Source organism: Pseudophryne corroboree, chromosome 2, assembly GCF_028390025.1.
Source record: "Pseudophryne corroboree isolate aPseCor3 chromosome 2, aPseCor3.hap2, whole genome shotgun sequence".
Lineage (NCBI taxonomy): Eukaryota > Metazoa > Chordata > Amphibia > Anura > Myobatrachidae > Pseudophryne > Pseudophryne corroboree.
Window position 1 is genome coordinate 580,897,929 of NC_086445.1, and position 23,999 is coordinate 580,921,927.

Here is a 23,999-nt window from a genome sequence, read left to right on the forward strand (position 1 = left end):
CATATTAAACAAAATGTAGGAGTCTTACCACAGTGTGCTCATTCCAAATGTAAAGGCTAGAGTGTTGGACTATTTAAAATCAGAGGGGTGGGTGGGGCAGGGTGCTAAATTAGGGTGAAGGTGTCTCCTACCTTCAAAAATGTATGAATACATCAGTTACAGAGGGAAAAGGGCCCTAATTTGCACACCTTAATTAGGTAGTGAGGTGCTACTCTGCTTGAGACTTAGTAAAGTGTACAAAGGGAAAAGGTAGCAGGTGCACTATCTCACACTAGCTCAACCTGTAGTAACCAGAGGCACTTAGCATATTCCTGGCCAGGGCTATGAGCTTACCCACCGCATCAAGGTAGCCTCTCATTGGGTAAGTCCCTAACACTAACTATAGGAGGTCAGGTCCAGGGGGCAGGACACCCCAGAGCCACCCAGCCAGACAACCCCAGGGCATCGCAGGAGTGATAAAAATATAGGGTTCAAGAGGTAGGAGCAGCTGTTGCTGCATGTGTGAATAATGTGAGGAGTAAAAGAAAATTATGTGAAGGTGTTACATATATATAAAACAAACTATAAGTGCCATGGAGTGATGAAATAGTGTTAAATTGCGATGCCCCAGGGACACCCAGCCACGGCAGGCACAGGGAGCCCCGCACCCCAGAGAATTCCCCCCATTATGGACTGCCATATTAAACAAAATGTAGGAGTCTTACCACAGTGTGCACATTCAAAATGTAAAGGCTAGAGTGTTGGACTATTTAAAATCAGAGGGGTGGGTGGGGCAGGGTGCTAAATTAGGGTGAAGGTGTCTCCTACCTTCAAAAATGTATGAATACATCAGTTACAGAGGGAAAAGGGCCCTAATTTGCACACCTTAATTAGGTAGTGAGGTGCTACTCTGCTTGAGACTTAGTCAAGTGTACAAAGGGAAAAGGTAGCAGGTGCACTATCTCACACTAGCTCAACCTGTAGTAACCAGAGGCACTTAGCATATTCCTGGCCAGGGCTATGAGCTTACCCACCGCATCAAGGTAGCCTCTCATTGGGTAAGTCCCTAACACTAACTATAGGGGGTCAGGTCCAGGGGGCAGGACACCCCAGAGCAACCCAGCCAGACAACCCCAGGGCATCGCAGGAGTGATAAAAATATAGGGTTCAAGAGGTAGGAGCAGCTGTTGCTGCATGTGTGAATAATGTGAGGAGTAAAAGAAAATTATGTGAAGGTGTTACATATATATAAAACAAACTATAAGTGCCATGGAGTGATGAAATAGTGTTAAATTGCGATGCCCCAGGGACACCCAGCCACGGCAGGCACAGGGAGCCCCGCACCCCAGAGAATTTCCCTCATTATGGACTGCCATATTAAACAAAATGTAGGAGTCTTACCTCAGTGTGCTCATTCCAAATGTAAAGGCTAGAGTGTTGGACTATTTAAAATCAGAGGGGTGGGTGGGGCAGGGTGCTAAATTAGGGTGAAGGTGTCTCCTACCTTCAAAAATGTATGAATACATCAGTTACAGAGGGAAAAGGGCCCTAATATGCACACCTTAATTAGGTAGTGAGGTGCTACTCTGCTTGAGACTTAGTAAAGTGTACAAAGGGAAAAGGTAGCATGTGCACTACCTCACACTAGCTCAACCTGTAGTAACCAGAGGCACTTAGCATATTCCTGGCCAGGGCTATGAGCTTACCCACCGCATCAAGGTAGCCTCTCATTGGGTAAGTCCCTAACACTAACTATAGGGGGTCAGGTCCAGGGGGCAGGACACCCCAGAGCCACCCAGCCAGACAACCCCAGGGCATCGCAGGAGTGATAAAAATATAGGGTTCAAGAGGTAGGAGCAGCTGTTGCTGCATGTGTGAATAATGTGAGGAGTAAAAGAAAAATAAGAATTTACTCACCGGTAATTCTATTTCTCGTAGTCCGTAGTGGATGCTGGGAACTCCGTAAGGACCATGGGGAATAGCAGGCTCCGAAGGAGGCTGGGCACTCTAGAAAGATTTATGACTACCTGGTGTGCACTGGCTCCTCCCACTATGACCCTCCTCCAAGCCTCAGTTAGGACACCGTGCCCGGACGAGCAGACATAATAAGGAAGGATTTAGAATCCCGGGTAAGACTCTTACCAGCCACACCAATCACACCGTACAACTCGTGATACTATATCCAGTTTGACAGTATGAAAACAACTGAGCCTCTCAACAGATGGCTCAACAATAACCCTTTAGTTAACAATAACTATTTACAAGTATTGCAGACAATCCGCACTTGGGATGGGCGCCCAGCATCCACTACGGACTACGAGAAATAGAATTACCGGTGAGTAAATTCTTATTTTCTCTAACGTCCTAGTGGATGCTGGGAACTCCGTAAGGACCATGGGGATTATACCAAAGCTCCCAAACGGGCGGGAGAGTGCGGATGACTCTGTAGCACCGAATGAGAGAACTCCAGGTCCTCCTCAGCCAGGGTATCAAATTTGTAGAATTTTGCAAACGTGTTTGCCCCTGACCAAGTAGCTGCTCGGCAAAGTTGTAAAGCCGAGACCCCTCGGGCAGCCGCCTAAGATGAGCCCACCTTCCTTGTGGAATGGGCCTTTACAGATTTTGGCTGTGGTATGCCTGCCACAGAATGTGCAAGCTGAATTGTACTACAAATCCAGCGAGCAATAGACTGCTTAGAAGCAGGAGCACCCAGCTTGTTGGGTGCATACAGGATAAACAGCGAGTCAGATTTTCTGACTCCAGCCGTCCTGGAAACATATATTTTCAGGGCCCTGACAACGTCTAGCAACTTGGAGTCCTCCAATTCACTAGTAGCCGCCGGCACCACAATAGGCTGGTTCAGGTGAAACGCTGACACCACCTTAGGGAGAAATTGGGGACAAGTCCTCAACTCTGCCCTATCCATATGGAAAATCAGATAAGGGCTTTTACATGATAAAGCCGCCAATTCTGACACTCGCCTGGCTGAAGCCAAGGCTAATAACATGACCACTTTCCACGTGAGATATTTCAGATCCACGGTTTTAAGTGGCTCAAACCAATGCGATTTTAAGAAACTCAACATCACGTTGAGATCCCAAGGTGCCACTGGAGGCACAAACGGGGGCTGAATATGCAGCACTCCTTTTACAAAAGTCTGAACTTCAGGTACTGAAGCTAGTTCTTTTTGAAAGAAAATCGACAGAGCCGAGATCTGTACTTTAATGGAGCCTAGTTTTAGGCCCATATCCACTCCTGCTTGCAGGAAATGCAGAAATCGACCTAGTTGAAATTCCTCTGTTGGGGCCTTATTGGCCTCGCACCATGCAACATATTTTCGCCATATACGGTGATAATGCGTTGCCGTAACATGTTTCCTGGCCTTAATAAGCGTAGGAATGACTTCTTCCGGAATACCCTTTTCCTTCAGGATCCGGTGTTCAACCGCCATGCCGTCAAACGTAGCCGCGGTAAGTCTTGGAACAGACAGGGCCCCTGCTGTAGCAGGTCCTGTCTGAGCGGTAGAAGCCACGGGTCCTCTGAGAGCATCTCTTGAAGTTCCGGGTACCACGCTCGTCTTGGCCAATCCGGAACCACGAGAATTGTGTTTACTCCTCGCTTTCTTATTATTCTCAATACCTTTGGTATGAGAGGCAGAGGAGGGAACGCATAAACCGACTGGTACACCCACGGTGTCACTAGAGCGTCCACAGCTATCGCCTGAGGGTCCCTTGACCTGGCGCAATATCTTTTTAACTTTTTGTTGAGGCGGGACGCCATCATGTCCACCTGTGGTTTTTCCCAACGGTTTACCAGCATCTGGAAGACTTCTGGATGAAGTCCCCACTCTCCCGGGTGGAGGTCGTGTCTGCTGAGGAAGTCTGCTTCCCAGTTGTCCACTCCCGGAATGAACACTGCTGACAGTGCTAGTACATGATTCTCCGCCCATCGGAGAATTCTTGTGGCTTCTGCCATCGCCATCCTGCTTCTTATGCCGCCCTGTCGATTTACATGGGCGACTGCCGTGATGTTGTCTGACTGGATCAGCACCGGCTGGTGTAGGAGCAGGGATTTTGCTTGACTTAGGGCATTGTAGATGGCCCTTAGTTCCAGAATATTTATGTGAAGGGAAGTCTCCTGACCCGACCATAGTCCTTGGAAGTTTCTTCCCTGTGTGACTGCCCCCCAGCCTCGAAGGCTGGCATCCGTGGTCACCAGGACCCAGTCCTGTATGCCGAACCTGCGGCCCTCTAGAAGATGGGCACTCTGCAGCCACCACAGTAGAGACACCCTGGTTCTTGGAGATAGGGTTATTAAGCGATGCATCTGAAGATGCGATCCGGACCACTGGTCCAACAGGTCCCACTGAAAGATTCTGGCATGGAACCTGCCGAAGGGAATTGCTTCGTAAGAAGCCACCATCTTTCCCAGGACCCGCGTGCAGCGATGCACTGATACCTGTTTTGGTTTCAGGAGGTCTCTGACTAGAGATGACAACTCCCTGGCTTTCTCCTCCGGGAGAAACACTTTTTTCTGGACTGTATCCAGAATCATACCCAGGAACAGTAGCCGTGTCGTCGGAACCAGCTGTGACTTTGGGATATTCAGAATCCAGCCGTGCTGGTGCAGCACTTCCTGAGATAGTGCTACTCCCACCAACAACTGTTCCTTGGACCTCGCTTTTATTAGGAGATCGTCCAAGTACGGGATAATTAAAACTCCCTTTCTTCGAAGGAGTATCATCATTTCCGCCATAACCTTGGTAAATACCCTCAGTGCCGTGGACAGTCCAAACGGCAGCGTCTGGAATTGGTAATGGCAATCCTGTACCACAAATCTGAGGTACTCCTGGTGAGGATGGTAAATGGGGACATGCAAGTAAGCATCCTTGATGTCCAGGGATACCATGTAATCCCCCTCGTCCAGGCTTGCAATAACCGCCCTGAGCGATTCCATCTTGAACTTGAATTTCTTTATGTATGTGTTCAAGGATTTCAAATTTAGAATGGGTCTCACCGAACCGTCCGGTTTCGGTACCACAAATAGTGTGGAATAATAACCCCGGCCTTGCTGAAGTAGGGGTACCTTGATTATCACCTGCTGGGAATACAGCTTGTGAATTGCCGCTAGCACCGCCTCCCTGTCTGAGGGAGCAATCGGCAAGGCAGATTTTAGGAACCGGTGGGGTGGGGACGCCTCGAATTCCAGCTTGTACCCCTGAGATACTATTTGCAGGATCCAGAGATCCACCTGTGAGCGAACCCACTGATCGCTGAAATTTTTGAGGCGACCCCCCACCGTACCTGGCTCCGCCTGTGGAGCCCCACCGTCATGCGGCGGACTTGGAAGAAGAAGCGGGGGAGGACTTTTGCTCCTGGGAACCTGCTGTTTGTTGCAGCCTTTTTCCCCTACCTCTGCCTCTGGACAGAAAAGACCCGCCTTTTCCACGCCTGATTTTCTGGGTCCGAAAGGACTGAACCTGATAAAACGGCGCCTTCTTAGGCTGTGAGGGGACATGGGGTAAAAATGCTGACTTCCCAGACGTTGCTGTGGAAACTAGGTCCGAGAGACCATCCCCAAATAATTCCTCACCCTTATATGGTAACACTTCCATGTGCTTTTTTGAATCTGCATCTCCTGTCCACTGGCGAGTCCATAAGCCTCTCCTAGCAGAAATGGACAATGCACTTACTTTAGATGCCAGTCGGCAGATTTCCCTCTGTGCATCTCTCATATATAAGACTGAGTCTTTTATATGGTCTATGGTTAACAGGATCGTGTCTCTGTCTAATGTGTCAATATTTTCTGACAGTTTATCTGACCATGCAGCGGCAGCACTGCACATCCAAGCTGACGCAATAGCTGGCCTAAGTATAATGCCTGTGTGTGTATATACAGACTTCAGGATCGCCTCCTGCTTTCTATCAGCAGGTTCCTTGAGGGCGGCCGTATCCGGAGACGGTAGTGCCACCTTTTTAGACAAACGTGTGAGCGCTTTATCCACTCTAGGGGGTGTTTCCCAACGTGACCTATCCTCTAGCGGGAAAGGGAACGCCATTAGTACCTTCTTAGGAATTACCAATTTTTTATCAGGGAAAGCCCACGCTTCTTCACACACTTCATTTAATTCATCTGATGGGGGAAAAACTACGGGTAGTTTTTTCTCTCCAAACATAATACCCTTTTTAGTGGTACCTGTAGTTATATCAGAAATGTGTAACACCTCTTTCATTGCCTCAATCATGCAGTGAATGGCCTTAGTGGGCATCAGGTTAGACTCATCGTCGTCGACACTGGTGTCAGTATCAGTGCCGACATCTGGGTCTGCTTGAGGTAGCGGGCGTTTTAGAGCCCCTGACGACCCATGCGACGCCTGGGCAGGCACGAGCTGAGAAGTCGGCTGTCCCACATTTGGCATGTCGTCGATTTTCTTATATAAGGAGTCTATACGTGCACTCATTACTTTCCATAAGCCCATCCACTCAGGTGTCTGCCCCGCAGGGGGTGACATCCCTTCTAAAGGCATCTGCTCCGCCTCCACATCATTATCCTCATCAAACATGTCGACACAGCCGTACCGACACACCGCACACACAAGGAATGCTCCGAATGAGGACAGGACCCACAAAAGCCCTTTGGGGGGACAGAGTGAGAGTATGCCAGCACACACCAGAGCGCTATATAATGCAGGGACTAACTGAGTTATGTCCCCTATACCTGCTTTTTATATTATATATATATTGCGCCCAAATTTAGTGCCCCCCCTCTCTGTTTTTACCCTGTTCTGTAGTGTAGACTGCAGGGGAGAGCCAGGGAGCTTCCTTCCAGCGGATCTGTGAAGGAGAAATGGCGCCAGTGTGTCTGAGGGAGATAGCCCCGCCCCTTTTCCGCGGCCTATTCTCCCGCTTTTTTCTGGATTCTGGCAGGGGTATTTACCACATATATAGCCTCTGGGGCTATATATTGTGGTATTTTTGCCAGCCAAGGTGTTTTTATTGCTGCTCAGGGCGCCCCCCCCCCCCCCAAGCGCCCTGCACCCTCAGTGACCGGAGTGTGAAGTGTGCATGAGGAGCAATGGCGCACAGCTGCAGTGCTGTGCGCTACCTTGGTGAAGACTGATGTCTTCTGCCGCCGTTTTTCCGGACCTCTTCTTGCTTCTGGCTCTGTAAGGGGGACGGCGGCGCGGCTCCGGGACCGAACACCAAGGACTGGGCCTGCGGTCGATCCCTCTGGAGCTAATGGTGTCCAGTAGCCTAAGAAGCCCAATCCGGCTGCAAGCAGGCGAGTTCGCTTCTTCTCCCCTTAGTCCCTCGCTGCAGTGAGCCTGTTGCCAGCAGGTCTCACTGAAAATAAAAAACCTAAAACTATACTTTCTTTCTAAGGGCTCAGGAGAGCCCCTAGTGTGCATCCAACCTCGGCCGGGCACGAAATCTAACTGAGGCTTGGAGGAGGGTCATAGTGGGAGGAGCCAATGCACACCAGGTAGTCATAAATCTTTCTAGAGTGCCCAGCCTCCTTCGGAGCCCGCTATTCCCCATGGTCCTTACGGAGTTCCCAGCATCCACTAGGACGTTAGAGAAATTATGTGAAGGTGTTACATATATATAAAACAAACTATAAGTGCCATGGAGTGATGAAATAGTGTTAAATTGCGATGCCCCAGGGACACCCAGCCACGGCAGGCACAGGGAGCCCCGCACCCCAGAGAATTCCCCCCATTATGGACTGCTATATTAAACAAAATGTAGGAGTCTTACCACAGTGTGCTCATTCCAAATGTAAAGGCTAGAGTGTTGGACTATTTAAAATCAGAGGGGTGGGTGGGGCAGGGTGCTAAATTAGGGTGAAGGTGTCTCCTACCTTCAAAAATGTATGAATACAGCAGTTACAGAGGGAAAAGGGCCCTAATTTGCACACCTTAATTAGGTAGTGAGGTGCTACTCTGCTTGAGACTTAGTAAAGTGTACAAAGGGAAAAGGTAGCAGGTGCACTATCTCACACTAGCTCAACCTGTAGTAACCAGGGGCACTTAGCATATTCCTGGCCAGGGCTATGAGCTTACCCACCGCATCAAGGCACTGCAGTGTCAATCAAGACAGGATGGCCCTTCCAAAAAATTGTCCCCAAACAGCACATGATGCAAAGAAAAAAAGAGGCGCACCAAGGTGGCTGTGTGACTAAGCTAAGCGACACAAGTGGCCGACACAAACACCTGGCCCATCTAGGAGTGGCACTGCAGTGTCAATCAAGACAGGATGGCCCTACCAAAAAATTGTCCCCAAACAGCACATGATGCAAAGAAAAAAAGAGGCGCACCAAGGTGGCTGTGTGACTAAGCTAAGCGACACAAGTGGCCGACACAAACACCTGGCCCATCTAGGAGTGGCACTGCAGTGTCAATCAAGACAGGATGGCCCTTCCAAAAAATTGTCCCCAAACAGCACATGATGCAAAGAGAAAAAGAGGCGCACCAAGGTGGCTATGTGACTAAGCTAAGCGACACAAGTGGCCGACACAAACACCTGGCCCATCTAGGAGTGGCACTGCAGTGTCAATCAAGACAGGATGGCCCTTCCAAAAAATTGTCCCCAAACAGCACATGATGCAAAGAGAAAAAGAGGCGCACCAAGGTGGCTGTGTGACTAAGCTAAGCAACACAAGTGGCCGACACAAACACCTGGCCCATCTAGGAGTGGCACTGCAGTGTCAGGCAGGATGGCCCTTCAAAAAAATACTCCCCAAACAGCACATGATGCAAAGAAAAAAAGAGGCGCACCAAGGTGGCTGTGTGACTAAGCTAAGCGACACAAGTGGCCGACACAAACACCTGGCCCATCTAGGAGTGGCACTGCAGTGTCAGGCAGGATGGCCCTTTAAAAAAAATTGTCCCCAAACAGCACATGATGCAAAGAAAAATGAAAGAAAAAAGAGGTGCAAGATGGAATTGTCCTTGGGCCCTCCCACCCACCCATATGTTGTATAAACAGGACATGCACACTTTAACGAACCCATCATTTCAGTGACAGGGTCTGCCACACGACTGTGACTGAAATGACTGGTTGGTTTGGGCCCCCACCAAAAAAGAAGCAATCAATCTCTCCTTGCACAAACTGGCTCTACAGAGGCAAGATGTCCACCTCATCATCATCCTCCGATTCCTCACCCCTTTCACTGTGTACATCCCCCTCCTCACAGATTATTAATTCGTCCCCACTGGAATCCACCATCTCAGGTCCCCGTGTACTTTCTGGAGGCAATTGCTGCTGGTGAATGTCTCCACGGAGGAATTGATTATAATTCATTTTAATGAACATCATCTTCTCCACATTTTCTGGAAGTAACCTCGTACGCCGATTGCTGACAAGGTGAGCGGCTGCACTAAACACTCTTTCGGAGTACACACTGGAGGGAGGGCAACTTAGGTAGAATAAAGCCAGTTTCTGCAAGGGCCTCCAAATTGCCTCTTTTTCCTGCCAGTATACGTATGGACTGTCTGACGTGCCTACTTGGATGCGGTCACTCATATAATCCTCCACCATTCTTTCAATGGTGAGAGAATCATATGCAGTGACAGTAGACGACATGTCAGTAATCGTTGCCAGGTCCTTCAGTCCGGACCAGATGTCAGCACTCGCTCCAGACTGCCCTGCATCACCGCCAGCGGGTGGGCTCGTAATTCTTAGCCTTTTCCTCGCACCCCCAGTTGCGGGAGAATGTGAAGGAGGAGATGGTGACGGGTCACGTTCCGCTTGACTTGACAATTTTCTCACCAGCAGGTCTTTGAACCTCTGCAGACTTGTGTCTGCCGGAAAGAGAGATACAACGTAGGTTTTAAATCTAGGATCGAGCACGGTGGCCAAAATGTAGTACTCTGATTTCAACAGATTGACCACCCGTGAATCCTGGTTAAGCGAATTAAGGGCTCCATCCACAAGTCCCACATGCCTAGCGGAATCGCTCTGTTTTAGCTCCTCCTTCAATGTCTCCAGCTTCTTCTGCAAAAGCCTGATGAGGGGAATGACCTGACTCAGGCTGGCAGTGTCTGAACTGACTTCACGTGTGGCAAGTTCAAAGGGTTGCAGAACCTTGCACAACGTTGAAATCATTCTCCACTGCGCTTGAGTCAGGTGCATTCCACCTCCTTTGCCTATATCGTGGCCAGATGTATAGGCTTGAATGGCCTTTTGCTGCTCCTCCGTCCTCTGAAGCATATAGTGGGTTGAATTCCACCTCGTTACCACCTCTTGCTTCAGATGATGGCAGGGCAGGTTAAGGAATGTTTGGTGGTGCTCCAGTCTTCTGTACGCAGTGCCTGAATGCCGAAAGTGGCCCGCAATTCTTCGGGCCACCGATAGCATCTCTTGCACGCCCCTGTCGTTTTTTAAATAATTCTGCACCATCAAATTCAAGGTATGTGCAAAACATGGGACGTGATGGAATTTGCCCAGATGTAATGCACGCACAATATTGCTGGCGTTGTCCGATGTCACAAATCCCCAGGAGAGTCCAATTGGGGTAAGCCATTCTGCGATGATCTTCCTCAGTTGCCGTAAGAGGTTTTCAGCTGTGTGCCTATTCTGGAAAGCGGTGATACAAAGCATAGCCTGCCTAGGAACGAGTTGGCGTTTGCGAGATGCTGCAACTGGTGCCGCCGCTGCTGTTCTTGCTGCGGGAGGCAATACATCTACCCAGTGGGCTGTCACAGTCATATAGTCCTGAGTCTGCCCTGCTCCACTTGTCCACATGTCCGTGGTTAAGTGGACATTGGGTACAACTGCATTTTTTAGGACACTGGTGAGTCTTTTTCTGAGGTCTGTGTACATTTTCGGTATCGCCTGCCTAGAGAAATGGAACCTAGATGGTATTTGGTACCGGGGACACAGTACCTCAATCAAGTCTCTAGTTGGCTCTGAATTATAGATGGATACCGGAACCACGTTTCTCACCGCCCAGGCTGCCAAGGCCTCAGTTATCCGCTTTGCAGCAGGATGACTGCTGTGATATTTCATCTTCCTCGCAAAGGACTGTTGGACAGTCAATTGCTTACTGGAAGTAGTACAAGTGGTCTTCCGACTTCCCCTCTGGGATGACGATCGACTCCCAGCAGCAACAACAGCAGTGCCAGCAGCAGTAGGCGTTACACTCAAGGATGCATCGGAGGAATCCCAGGCAGGAGAGGACTCGTCAGACTTGACAGTGACATGGCCTGCAGGACTATTGGCTTTCCTGGGTAAGGAGGAAATTGACACTGAGGGAGTTAGTGGTGTGGTTTGCAGGAGCTTGGTTACAAGAGGAAGGGATTTAGTGGTCAGTGGACTGCTTCCGCTGTCACCCAAAGTTTTTGAACTTGTCACTGACTTATGATGAATGCGCTGCAGGTGACGTATAAGGGAGGATGTTCCGAGGTGGTTAACGTCCTTACCCCTACTTATTACAGCTTGACAAAGGCAACACACGGCTTGACACCTGTTGTCCGCATTTGTGTTGAAATAATTCCACACCGAAGAGCTGTTTTTTTTGTATTTTGACCAGGCATGTCAATGGCCATATTCCTCCCACGGACAACAGGTGTCTCCCCGGGTGCCTGACTTAAACAAACCACCTCACCATCAGAATCCTCCTTGTCAATTTCCTCCCCAGCGCCAGCAACACCCATATCCTCATCCTGGTGTACTTCAACAGTGACATCTTCAATTTGACTATCAGTAACTGGACTGCGGGTGCTCCTTCCAGCACTTGCAGGGGGCGTGCAAATGGTGGAAGGCGCAAGCTCTTCCCGTCCAGTGTTGGGAAGGTCAGGCATCGCAACCGACACAATTGGACTCTCCTTGGGGATTTGTGATTTTGAAGAACGCACAGTTCTTTGCTGTGCTTTTGCCAGCTTAAGTCTTTTCTTTTTTCTAGCGAGAGGATGAGTGCTTCCATCCTCATTTGAAGCTGAACCACTAGCCATGAACATAGGCCAGGGCCTCAGCCGTTCCTTGCCACTCCGTGTCGTAAATGGCATATTGGCAAGTTTACGCTTCTCCTCAGATGCTTTTAATTTAGATTTTTGGGTCATTTTACTGAACTTTTGTGTTTTGGATTTTACATGCTCTCTACTATGACATTGGGCATCGGCCTTGGCAGACGACGTTGATGGCATTTCATCGTCTCGGCCATGACTAGTGGCAGCAGCTTCAGCACGAGGTGGAAGTGGATCTTGATCTTTCCCTTTAACCTCCACATTTTTGTTCTCCATTTTTTAATGTGTGGAATTATATGCCAGTATCAATAGCAATGGCCTACTACTATATTTACTGCGCAAAACTAAAATGCACCACAGGTATAGAATGTAGATGGATAGTATACTTAATGGATGACGAGTGACGACACAGAGGTAGGTACAGCAGTGGCCTACCGTACTGCTATAAGTATATATAGTATACTGGTGGACACTGTCAGCAAACTGCAAAACTGTCTAAAATGCACCACAGGTATAGAATGTAGATGGATAGTATACTTAATGGATGACGAGTGATGACACAGAGGTAGGTACACAGCAGTGGCCTACCGTACTGCTATATATAGTATACTGGTGGACACTGTCAGCAAACTGCAAAACTAAAATGCACCACAGGTAAAGAATGTAGATGGATAGTATACTTAATGGATGACGAGTGACGACACAGAGGTAGGTACACAGCAGTGGCCTACCGTACTGCTATATATAGTATACTGGTGGACACTGTCAGCAAACTGCTAAACTAGTCTAAAAAAATGCCCCACAGGTATACAATGTAGATGTATAGTATACTTAATGGATGACGAGTGACGACACAGAGGTAGGTACAGCAGTGGCCTACCGTACTGCTAAATATAGTATACTGGTGGACACTGTCAGCAAACTGCTAAACTAGTCTAAAAAAATGCACCACAGGTATACAATGTAGATGGATAGTATACTTAATGGATGACAAGTGACGACACAGAGGTAGGTACACAGCAGTGGCCTACCGTACTGCTATATATAGTATACTGGTGGACACTGTCAGCAAACTGCTAAACTAGTCTAAAAAAATGTACCACAGGTATACAATGTAGATGGATAGTATACTTAATGGATGACGAGTGACGACACAGAGGTAGGTACAGCAGTGGCCTACCATACTGCTATATATAGTATACTGGTGGACACTGTCAGCAAACTGCTAAACTAGTCTAGAAAAATGCACCACAGGTATACAATGTAGATGGATAGTATACTTAATGGATGACGAGTGACGACACAGAGGTAGGTACAGCAGTGGCCTACCATACTGCTATATATAGTATACTGGTGGATACTGTCAGCAAACTGCTAAACTAGTCTAAAATGCACTACAGGTATACAATGTAGATGGATAGTATACTTAATGGATGACGAGTGACGACACAGAGGTAGGTACAGCAGTGCACTCTGCACTGTACTACTCCTATATAATATTAATTATACTGGTGGTCCCCAGTCCCCACAATAAAGCAGCACACTGTGAGCACAGATATGGAGTGTTTTTCAGGCAGACAACGTATACTGGTGGTCACTGTCAGCAAAACTCTGCACTGTACTCCTGCTATAGCTGCTCCCCAGTCCCCACAATTAAGCAGTGTGAGCACTCAGCACAGATATATCATGCAGCACACTGAGCACAGATATGGTATGGAGCGTTTTTTTCAGGCAGAGAACGGATAAAAAAACTGGTGGTCACTTATCAGCAAAACTCTGCACTGTACTCCTAACAGCTGCTCCCGAATCCTCCCCACAATTAAGCAATAAAAAACAAACAAGAATCAACTGTCTTCTACAATAAACGGAGAGGACGCCAGCCACGTCCTCTCCCTATCATCTCCAATGCACGAGTGAAAATGGCGGCGACGCGCGGCTGCTTATATAGAATCCGAATCTCGCGAGAATCCGACAGCGGGATGATGACGTTCGGGCGCGCTCGGGTTAGCCGAGCCATACGGGAGAATCCGAGTATGGCTCGGACCCGTGTAAAAAGGGTAAAGTTTGGGGGGGTTCAGTTTCTCGGAAACCGAACCCGCTCATCACTAGTTGAAACCAGGAATTCTCAAATGATATGGCTAATTGCTTGTTGATTAAATCTGCTGGTGGTGCACCAAAAGTCAGTTATCAATTTGAGATACAAAACAAAGAAAAAGAAAGAATACTCTTGGTTGGTGCACTCTTAAAGGAATGTCAATGTGTATATTGAAGAGATCATAAAATATAACTTTTATTTTTAACAATAAAATATAGTCCCTTAGCAAGAAAATATTAATTAATTATTATAAAATTACTGATAGGTATCGGTGTGAAAAAGGGTGGCAGTGGTGACGGGAATACATTCCCTGTGTGAAAAATCCTGGATTGGATTGTACTGCGCAACCAATGTGTGCTATGCTATCCTGTAATAATGGTTCACAGTTGTCACAGGTCTGCTGTCTATATAAGAGTGAGGGTCCAATTGGATAGACAATTGAAAGTACCTTACCTAACTGTACAGCATTGTGTGGTTAGAAAACATACGTGTCGACCGCCAAAGGTAAGTATTAAAAAGGAATTTAGCAACGGAGTGAATCTGCTGTCCATGTTAGACCAGAGTGTCCCCAAATATCCAGCCTACTACACCGAGTATTCCCAGGTGGTCTCCTACCTGGTACTGACACGGCCCTATACTATATAGCTTCCAAGATCAGACGAGATTGGGCACATGCAGTATGGTATGATAGTAGGTCACAGGAATCTTAATTGCCTCCTCTCCAGAATAATTGATGAGAGTTCGTGAAAAAATGGAGATAAGGAGAGAGTAAGAGCGGGATCTGCAGTTGGTGTTAGGCAGTATGGAAAGCCTACCAGTTGAAGAACTGCCGTAGGTAAGGACACTGGATCACCAATGAGAGTCCCTGAAAGGAAATATAAGGTTGTTCTTTATTATGACCTGTTGGCGGTAGAGGAAACCACATGCATGTCCAGCCTGTGGAAGTGAGCAAGCCCAACCTTTCCACGGGTGAAACACGTCATCTGGGAGCAGAGTCGGCATCGGTGACAGGTTCCACCAGTGCACCTCCTACAGCTGCGTCTCACAGGGATGGGTGAGCCCGAATGTGGTCTCACACCACTGCAACACCAGCAGGCTATACTTTACCTCATCTTTAGCATCAGCGGCGGAGACCACGGGTCCCATGCAGCACACCCCTCACAGCGGCACACATAGGAACAGGTGAGCCGGCACGCAGTATCCCCAGCTGCCCAACTACCAGCCTCCTCCCCTTTGTTTTGTATCTCAAATAGGAGCTGGTGTCAGTGCAAGTACGGATTTTGCAATTTCACGTCTGCTCAGCTCACATGCACCTTGAGTCCCCGATGTCGGATTTCTAAAAACAAGCCAATGCTAAACGCGTTTCGGTCCTTAATAGGGCCTTCGTCAGTAGCATGCCTCACAAACTCTCCTTCTGTCCGCGTACGCGTCTAGTTTCCCTTCACAGCGGCCAGCGGCAGCGGGCAGCAGGGGGCACAGCAGCGGATCTTGCCCTGGTGCGGCGCCCTCCAGATGGCGCCCTGCGCCCTCCAGGAGGCGGCACCCCGGGCAAAAGTCCTGCTTGCCCGTGGCAAGATCCGCTACTGATTATTTACAACAAAATCTTTATATTTTGTTGTATCGCATTTAGCTTTTCTACACATTAAACAGTAGCCGCACCTATGGAACCCCTTTGTGCGGATGATCTGTCTGGGTTCCATATCCAAACTGCTCCGCACAAGTTTATCTTTCAAAGATGGTGCCCTTCTATAGATAAAATGGGGGTTTAAGGGTAGACTGCTGGCCAAAACCGGATCCTGTAATAAAAGTTTCCAATTTGATTTGACAATTTTTTCAATATCTCTAAAATTATTACTGTACTGACTAATAAAAGCCCATTGATGTTCATTCGTGGTTCTGTGTTGGTCTTCTTTACCCTCTAATAAATCCTTCCTTTCTATAGTTTCTATTTTTGATCTTGCTTTCTCTATTGTTAAGGGCTTATATCCCTTTCTAAGGAAACGTCCAGCCATTTCCTCCAGTTGTACATTACACACAGAATTATCCATACAATTTCTCTTTACCTGCGAGAACTGGCCAAAGGGTTTCCCCTCTAACCAGTTCTCATGATGTAAGCTAGTTCTATCAATAAAGCTGTTTGAATCTGTTGGTTTTCGGTAATTTTTAGTTCTTATTTCTCCCTGCTCAATATAAATGCATAAGTCCAAAAAATTAATCTCAATCTTACTCTGGACAAAGGTAAGTTAAATCGCCATCTCATTCTGATTTAGAGAATCACAAAAGATATTGAGGGATTCTTCATTTTCCCAGCCAAACAAATAAAATGTTGCCAATATATCTTTGCCAGGATACCAGGTTTGCCGTGAGACCAAAAATTAAACCAAATCTGGTGGTCTTCCCAGTACGCCATAAACAAATTGGCATAACTAGGGGCGAACCTGGTATCCATAGCTGTGCCGACGACCTGCAGGAAGAAACTGCTGTCAAAACAAAAATAGTTATTAGTCAGGATAAATTTAATCCCATCCAAAATAAACTCCTTTACTGCTGGGGACAGGTCACTCTTGTCCAGAAAAAAAGAGACTGCTAATAAACCATTGTTCATATCAATTATAGTGTATAATGAGCAAATGTCAGCACTACACATAATGAATTCGTCTTCCCATTTAAGGTCTTTAAGTTTTCTTAATACATTCCCAGTATCTTTTAAATAAGGTTTTGTAGTCTGCACTAAAGGTTGCAGAAAATAATCAATTAGGGCTGATAGAGTGGCTGTCAAATTATTACAGCATGATATTTTTGGTCTACCAGGGGAGGTTTTACAGTCTTTATGTATCTTGGGTAGTATATAGTTTGTGGGGATGAATGGATATTCTATCATCAGGAAATCTAGTTCCTTTTGGGTTATCACACTCTTTTCAAAAGCTCTCTTTTGTGAGTTCAGATGAAGCTTTTTCTATTTTTAATGTCAGGTCACCTTTAAGTTTTTTATAGGTTACCTCATCATTTAGTTGTCTGTATATTTCTTCCATATATTTACTGTTATCCATGAGGACCATCCCACCCCCCTTATCTGCTGGTTTAATGACCAGATCTGCATCCTCTTTTAATGATTTTATGGCTTTAAATTCCTTATTTGTGAGGTTTAGTCATCTCGTATTAGTTTTTTTCTGATTAGTTAACAAGTTTTCCACCTCATTGCAGGCTACTTTGTTAAAACGATCTACATAGCTACCTCTGCTATGTGTGGGTAAAAGGTAGACAGAGCTCTAAATTTTGATCTTTCATCCCCTGATGGATCATTAAGGACACCCTCATTCTGGTTAAGGAAAAAACATTTTACAGTAAGCTTTCTCACAAATTTCTGTATATCTACAAAAATATCAGATGGATTAGGTTTATGCAAAGGCGCAAACTTAAGTCCTTTCTTCAGGACTCTTTCCTCACTTTCATCCAAAACTCGCTTACTTAAATTAAAAATCTTTACCTCATCCGAATTAGTTTGATCATTATTTTCATTACTGTTTTTTTCCTTCTTTTTATGGTGTCCTAATTTCTTAGTTCTAGCACCTGCTTTTTTCCCTAAAATGTTTCTTTAGACCTTTAGTGTTCAAAACCTGGGCCGAGAGGTTGATGGATCCTCGTCATTTACAAACTGCAAAGGCGAGAATCTATTCTGATTGGGGAAACCCCTGGACACGAAATCAGAATGGTCCTTCCGTCTTTCACGTCCCCCTGGGTTTTCTCCATCATAATTGTATGTATTCCTCATGTCCAGAATCTCTTCCGGGGTAATCTCTTATTTCTTATTTTCTAACTGTTTCAAAACCATCATCATGTTGATGTCTCTTTGAGCAACATTATGGATGTTTTTGGGGTATCTAAACTGTTTTTTCCTCCATGTAGGTGTACGGGTATATTCATATTGAGTTCTCCTTTTTATATTTCTATCAGGTTCCGTAACAGAAACTGGGACCGGGTTATTCTGTTTTAATATTGCACCAGTGTCCCTTAAATCAGAGGTTCCCAAACTGTGTGCCGTGGCTCCCTGGGGTGCCTCGGGATACTTGCAGGGGTGCCCTGGGTTGGTGGTCCAGGACCAATTCAAATTATTCATGGTCAATATAATAGGCAAAACCAGTGCTGGTAGCTGCCAGTCATAAAATATGTGGCCAAACAGAAGCAAATCTTGTCCCTCACCACACAACTGACCCTAAGAATGACATATGAATGCGATCTACCTAATGTAATATTTCTTTCTAAATTTCTCAATAAGAAATTTTCGGCCTAGGGGTGCCTTGAAAAAAATTCTGATATTCTAGGGCGCCGTGATTCAAAAAAGTTTGGAAACCACTGCCTTTAATATTTCTTATGTTTCTTATCCCTCAAATCCTTTGTATTTTTAGTTGGTTTTTTTTTTTAAGTAATTCTTTTTCCGCGACCCTAAAATTCTCCACCTCCTTAAACGGACTAATCAAGGTTTGTAAAATATTAATCTCATCACTAAGCTTGGACAAAGCATTTATCCTTTCCTTAATAATTAAATAAATCAGGGAGAGGGAACATGTGTTGAGTATTAACTCTCATTCTCTATGAAAATTATCATCTGAAGAAAAAGATGGGATTTTTGTTATTTTCAAGCCTTTCGGCACATTTTGATCTGCATAGTACCGTTCTAAGGTAATCAATTCCCACCACATTCTGTTTTCTTTAAGCATTACAGTTTCTAATTTCTTAAAAATTGTAACTAAATCTTCATCACATACATCAATGATATCATTAGTTTTTGAAAAGGTGAATGTTATCAACTCTTTTCTGGTTTCTCTAAAAGTGAACATGTCCGCAGCACAAATAACACAAAGATGAAAAAGTGAACAATGAGAAAAGAGGGGGGTTGGTTATATAGTGCGCAATTAAAAATAGGATGTGCAGCTGGTAACTCCATAGAAAAGGGTATTCATCCAAAACCCTTAGAAACATAAACATTTAACAGAAAACTGTGCGAGTCTCCTGTGCTTCCTATTTAAACATGTATATTACACCCAGGTGAACAGAGTAGCACAAAATGTTTGCCCACAACCAAATGCACACAGAGTACTGAACTTAAATGGTCACAGCAAAATTCCAGGTATATTCATTTATCCTGAGATCTTTCCCGATGTAGTCCTTTCTATAGCCTTTATCTAGAATACAGAAAGTGTCTTCCACACCATTTAGGTGGGGATAAGGCACAGAAAGGAAAAAGACAATAGTGCAGTAACTTCAGATCAACAAACAAAATTTATTTTGGGATGTACTGCACTTGCAACACAGACTTTTTTATCAGCATGTAATAATCCTCAATGGCAGTACAGGATCATAAAATTCATTCCCTCAGATTCGTTTTCATCTGAAACACATTTGTCTCACTCACATGTACGAGAGGAGGCATATTAGCAGAAAGAAAATGATAGTACAGAGACCCTTTAAAAATAAAAGGTTTTAATAAATTGCACATACAAGCTCCTGCAAGCCACACCACCAACTCCCTCATAGTCAACTTCCTCCTCAGTCAGGAACGTCAGTAGTTCTGCAGGCCATGTCACTGGCAAAAGAAAGAAAGTAGCAGCGCTTCAATATGGAATTGATACAATTAATATGTATGTGGAAGTATCTTAAAGAGTCAGTGGAGATGAATGGATTGGAGGTAAAAAAAACATTCAATTTAATAAAACAATTGACAATACATATAACGTACTGATTTACGCTAATAAAATGTTTAAGACAACCAGAACCACCACAAAGGCTGCTATAATAATTGTGTCCGTTCCTTATTTTTGTTGGACTAAAGATGGTATATATGCAGATGAATAACTGAAGAGCTGATAGCACAGTCCTTTAGTAACATTACCACTGGGAAAGCCGCTGGAGGAAGAAGTCCCGGAGAAAAAGTCCCTTTTGAGTGGGTGGAAGTTGCTGGGGACCCAAATCCTCACCAGATGTGCGGTAGCCTCAATGCTGAGCGGATGGATAGTGGTGCCAGTTGGTGATGGTGTTCATCAAAGTGCGTCTGCATATGGTTGTAAAGGTCCAATAAAGGTCCGGATATAGCACAAGCAGCATACAGATGAATGGTGGATGGTCTGGAGTAGCACCTGATGCGTTTCGCTGCAGTACCTGCAGCTTTTTCAAAGGTGACCTAACAGTACTAGGAACTTCATATTTATACCCTTAATGGCTGCCAATCAGCCCGCACCTGTTCAATCCATTCATCTCAATTAGCTTCCCTTCTCCACAAAACATACATAAACACAAACATAGATTATACTGATTAAAATAAAATACAGACTCTTTGCAAATGTGTTGAATTTTCAATGTTGTTTTATATTTAAAAAATACTTTTTTGCAAATTACTTCCGGGTTAGATGACAAAAGCGATGATGTGACTATCAGAAAGAACAGAATCAGTTCCTGTATTAAATAGCACTGTTGCTTAGCAACATAATACAAAGCCTCCATCAGGTTTACTATAGAGAGAAACTAAATAATCCCAGGGTGGTCATGTGCTAAATTGCGCTAAGACCCGCACCACAGGCTGAACATAAATGAGGAATTGTTAATTCATGTGTTTCTATGTCCGATAGCACGTTAGCGCTCATAGCGCTTCCGTGGTCCGGGCATAGAGCGGGGCCGTAGATAGGCAACCGAAGGGGTGGGTCCCTAACACCTGATCAGATGGTCCAGTCACGTAGCCCGCCTCCCATGACGTAGCACTGCTTAATCGCGCTCATAGTGCTTCCGTGGGGCGGGCATGGAGAGAGGCCATAGCTAAGCAATTGAAGAGGCGGGTCCCTGCAGCCAGACCAACTGATCTGGTCACGTGGCCCGCCTCTTATGACACGCATCAATAATACTATGTTTCCTGATATTTGGAGCGCATAATCGTGCTGATACAGACAGAGGAGATTTCATTATAACAAGGCACATCATCACTTTGAAAAACGGCCTATCAACACTATAAGTGGCACCATTCCACACCCTCATAAATTAAATTTACGCATAATGGCATAATTCTTTCCAATGCTGAGCCTGACAAAATAGGTTTGATAGATAAACATTGTTACTTTTTTATTAGGCATGATATAGAGTTTAGATCGAGCCATAATCACGCTATTAAAAAATAGCGAATGAAAACGTACTTTATATATATTGCACATTCTTCATAATATGGACAACAATTTATGTTACTGCCTCTTTTATAACCTGACCCAATAGATATACTGAATGTTAACCATTATGCATAATACTTCTAATAGGGGTATCAAAGAAACTGGAGGATTACCCTATTTAATTGGTAAACAGAGAGCTTTAGAAAAAGGAGAATTTTCAGAGCTAAATTAAATTAGCATATTCAATTCTACTGATTCATTGAGTCCTTCCGGGAATATGCTATTCATCTTAAACATCCATAAGGCCTCTTGTACGCATAACTTTTTGTATCTATCTCCTCCTCGTAGAGTCTTTGGGATGCGTTCTATACCAATCAGTTTCAAACACGCTGGATTCCCTTGATGGTAATCACTAAAATGTTTCGGCACACTGTGGGTCTGAATCCTTTTTAAGATATTTCTGCAATGTTCTAAAAAGCGGGTTTTTAAAGTACTAGTGGTGCGACCTATATATTTCTTATTACAAATCAACATGTAAATTACATAGGAAGTTTCACAATTAATGAAATGTTTAATTTCATAGATTTTATCATGGCCGTCTAGCTGAATTTTTTGGGTCTTATTTTGAATAAAGTCACAAGTTATACATCTGTTTTTCCCACATTTATAGCACCCTTTGACTTTTTTTAACCAGTTTCCGTTGTCCGTGCTCCCACTAACGGGCAACGGTGCCTGTCTAAAATGGCTTGGTGCTAATAGATTTTTCAGAGATTGATTCTTTTTAAAGATGAACCTAGGATCGTGAGGTAGGAAGGAGGAAAGATGAACATCTTGTCTCAGGATATTGAAGTTCCTCGAGACGATGGTCTGAATCTCAGAATGGCAGTTGTTGAAGGTAGAGATGAAGGCCACCTCTTCTTCCCGATTAAATTGAGCCTTCTTGACTCTTTTAGTGGAACTAAGTAGGTGGCCTCTATCTAACTTTATAACTTCCTCTAAGGCATTCCTGAGAAGTGGTTCAGGATAGCCTCTTACAATGAAGGAATGAAACATCTGTTTGGCCTGAACTTCAAACGATTCCAAATCGGAGCAGTTTCTTCTAATATGAAGAAACTAACTCTTGTGAATGCTTTTCTTCCAGGGCATGTGATGCGCACTTTTAAAGTGTAGATAAGCATCGGTGCCAACTTCCTTTGAAAAGTTGGTGGTGCAGATTTTTGATTCCTTTATCTCCAGGGAGATATCCAAAAAGGAAATAGATGAAGGGTGAAAGGTGTGAGTGAACGTGAGGTTGTAATTATTGGAATTTAGATGGTCAACGAAAACTTGTGCTGAAGTGCTGTCCCCATCCCAAATTATAAATAAATCATCTATATAACGGCCATAGAGAATCAGGTTCGCGCCAAAGCCGCCACCCCACACGAGTTGATCCTCGATCTCACCCATGTAGAGGTTGGCATAGCTTGGCGCAAACCTGGTTCCCATGGCCGTTCCCATCACCTGTAGGTAAAAAATGTCCAAAAATAAAGAATAATTGTGCCGTAAAATGAACCTGATGGAATCCAATATAAAAGTTTGGTGTACCACAGTGAGGTCACCATCTCTACGTAATCTATTTGCTATACTGCTAAAACCCAAATCGTGAGGAATGTTAGAGTATAGATTCTGGACATCAAGTGTGAGGAACACATATGACTCCCTCCACTTGATGTTATTGGTGAGATTCAAAAAATGTGTTGTGTCTTTAATGTGAGATCTTATTGTCGATACCCGTGATTGTAAAAATGAATCAACATAAAATGAAAGGTTAGACATGAGGGAATCCACACCCGAAATAATAGGACGCCCAGGAGGTGAGGTGAGGGATTTGTGTATCTTTGGGAGGTGATAATAGATGGAAACAGTGGGGTGTAAACAAAGAAGAAAATTGAATTCCTCCCTGGAGATAATGGCATCATCTACTGCCCTAGTGAGGAGATCGCGAAGTTCAACCCAAAAAATGGAGGAAGGGTCAAAAGGTAGTACCTCATAGAATTCTACATTATTTAGTTGTCTAAGGGCTTCTTGAACGTAATCAGCCTTATTCTGTATTACCAACCCCCCCCCCCCCCCTTATCTGCCTGCATGATGATTATTGAATTATCCTTCATTAATTTTTTAACTGCCTGTATTTCCCATTTATTTAGGTTATTAGTTTTTTTTGACAATTTGGAGGAGTTCGCACAGAGGTTCTTAAAGTCACCTAAAGTGGTTTTGTAAAAACAGTCTATGCTCGAACCCTTAGATTTTATTGGGTAAAATTCTGACTTGTTTTTGCATTTATTTCTCTCTTGTTTGATGTCATATAACATAATTGTTTGTGAGGGTGAGTCAGAGCCTCCTTCTTCCAAAAGATCTGTGAGGGTTTCTAAAGCCACCAGATCTTCAGTATCAAGAACTATGGGATGAGATTCATCTTGATTCTTGAGAAGAGTTTGTTTAGCTAAATATTTTTTTCTACACGAAGTCCTCACAAAGCGGTTCAGTTCCACAGAAAGATTGAATATGTTAGGTGGTGCAGAGGGGGAGAATTTTAAACCTTTATTTATGTATTGTCAATTCTTTTATTAAATTGAATGTTTTTTTACCTCCAATCCATTCATCTCCACTTGCTCTTTAAGATACTTCCACATACATATTAATTGTATCAATTCCATATTGAAGCGCTGCTAATTTCTTTCTTTTGTTGTTCTCAGTATTTACAGGACTGACTAATCCTGTTTTTATAGCAGCAGCTAAATTAGAACATCACCCCATTTCTGCACCTGAATTT

At 44.8% G+C, this 23,999-nt stretch overlaps 1 long non-coding RNA gene and 1 pseudogene across 1 annotated transcript in view; both read right to left on the bottom strand.

The window, feature by feature from the left end:
* LOC135050992 (uncharacterized) overlaps positions 1–23,999 on the bottom strand; it is a 77,680-nt gene that overhangs the window by 17,660 nt on the left and 36,021 nt on the right. The window lies entirely within an intron of this gene.
* LOC135052004 (5S ribosomal RNA) lies at positions 14,618–14,735 on the bottom strand (annotated as a pseudogene).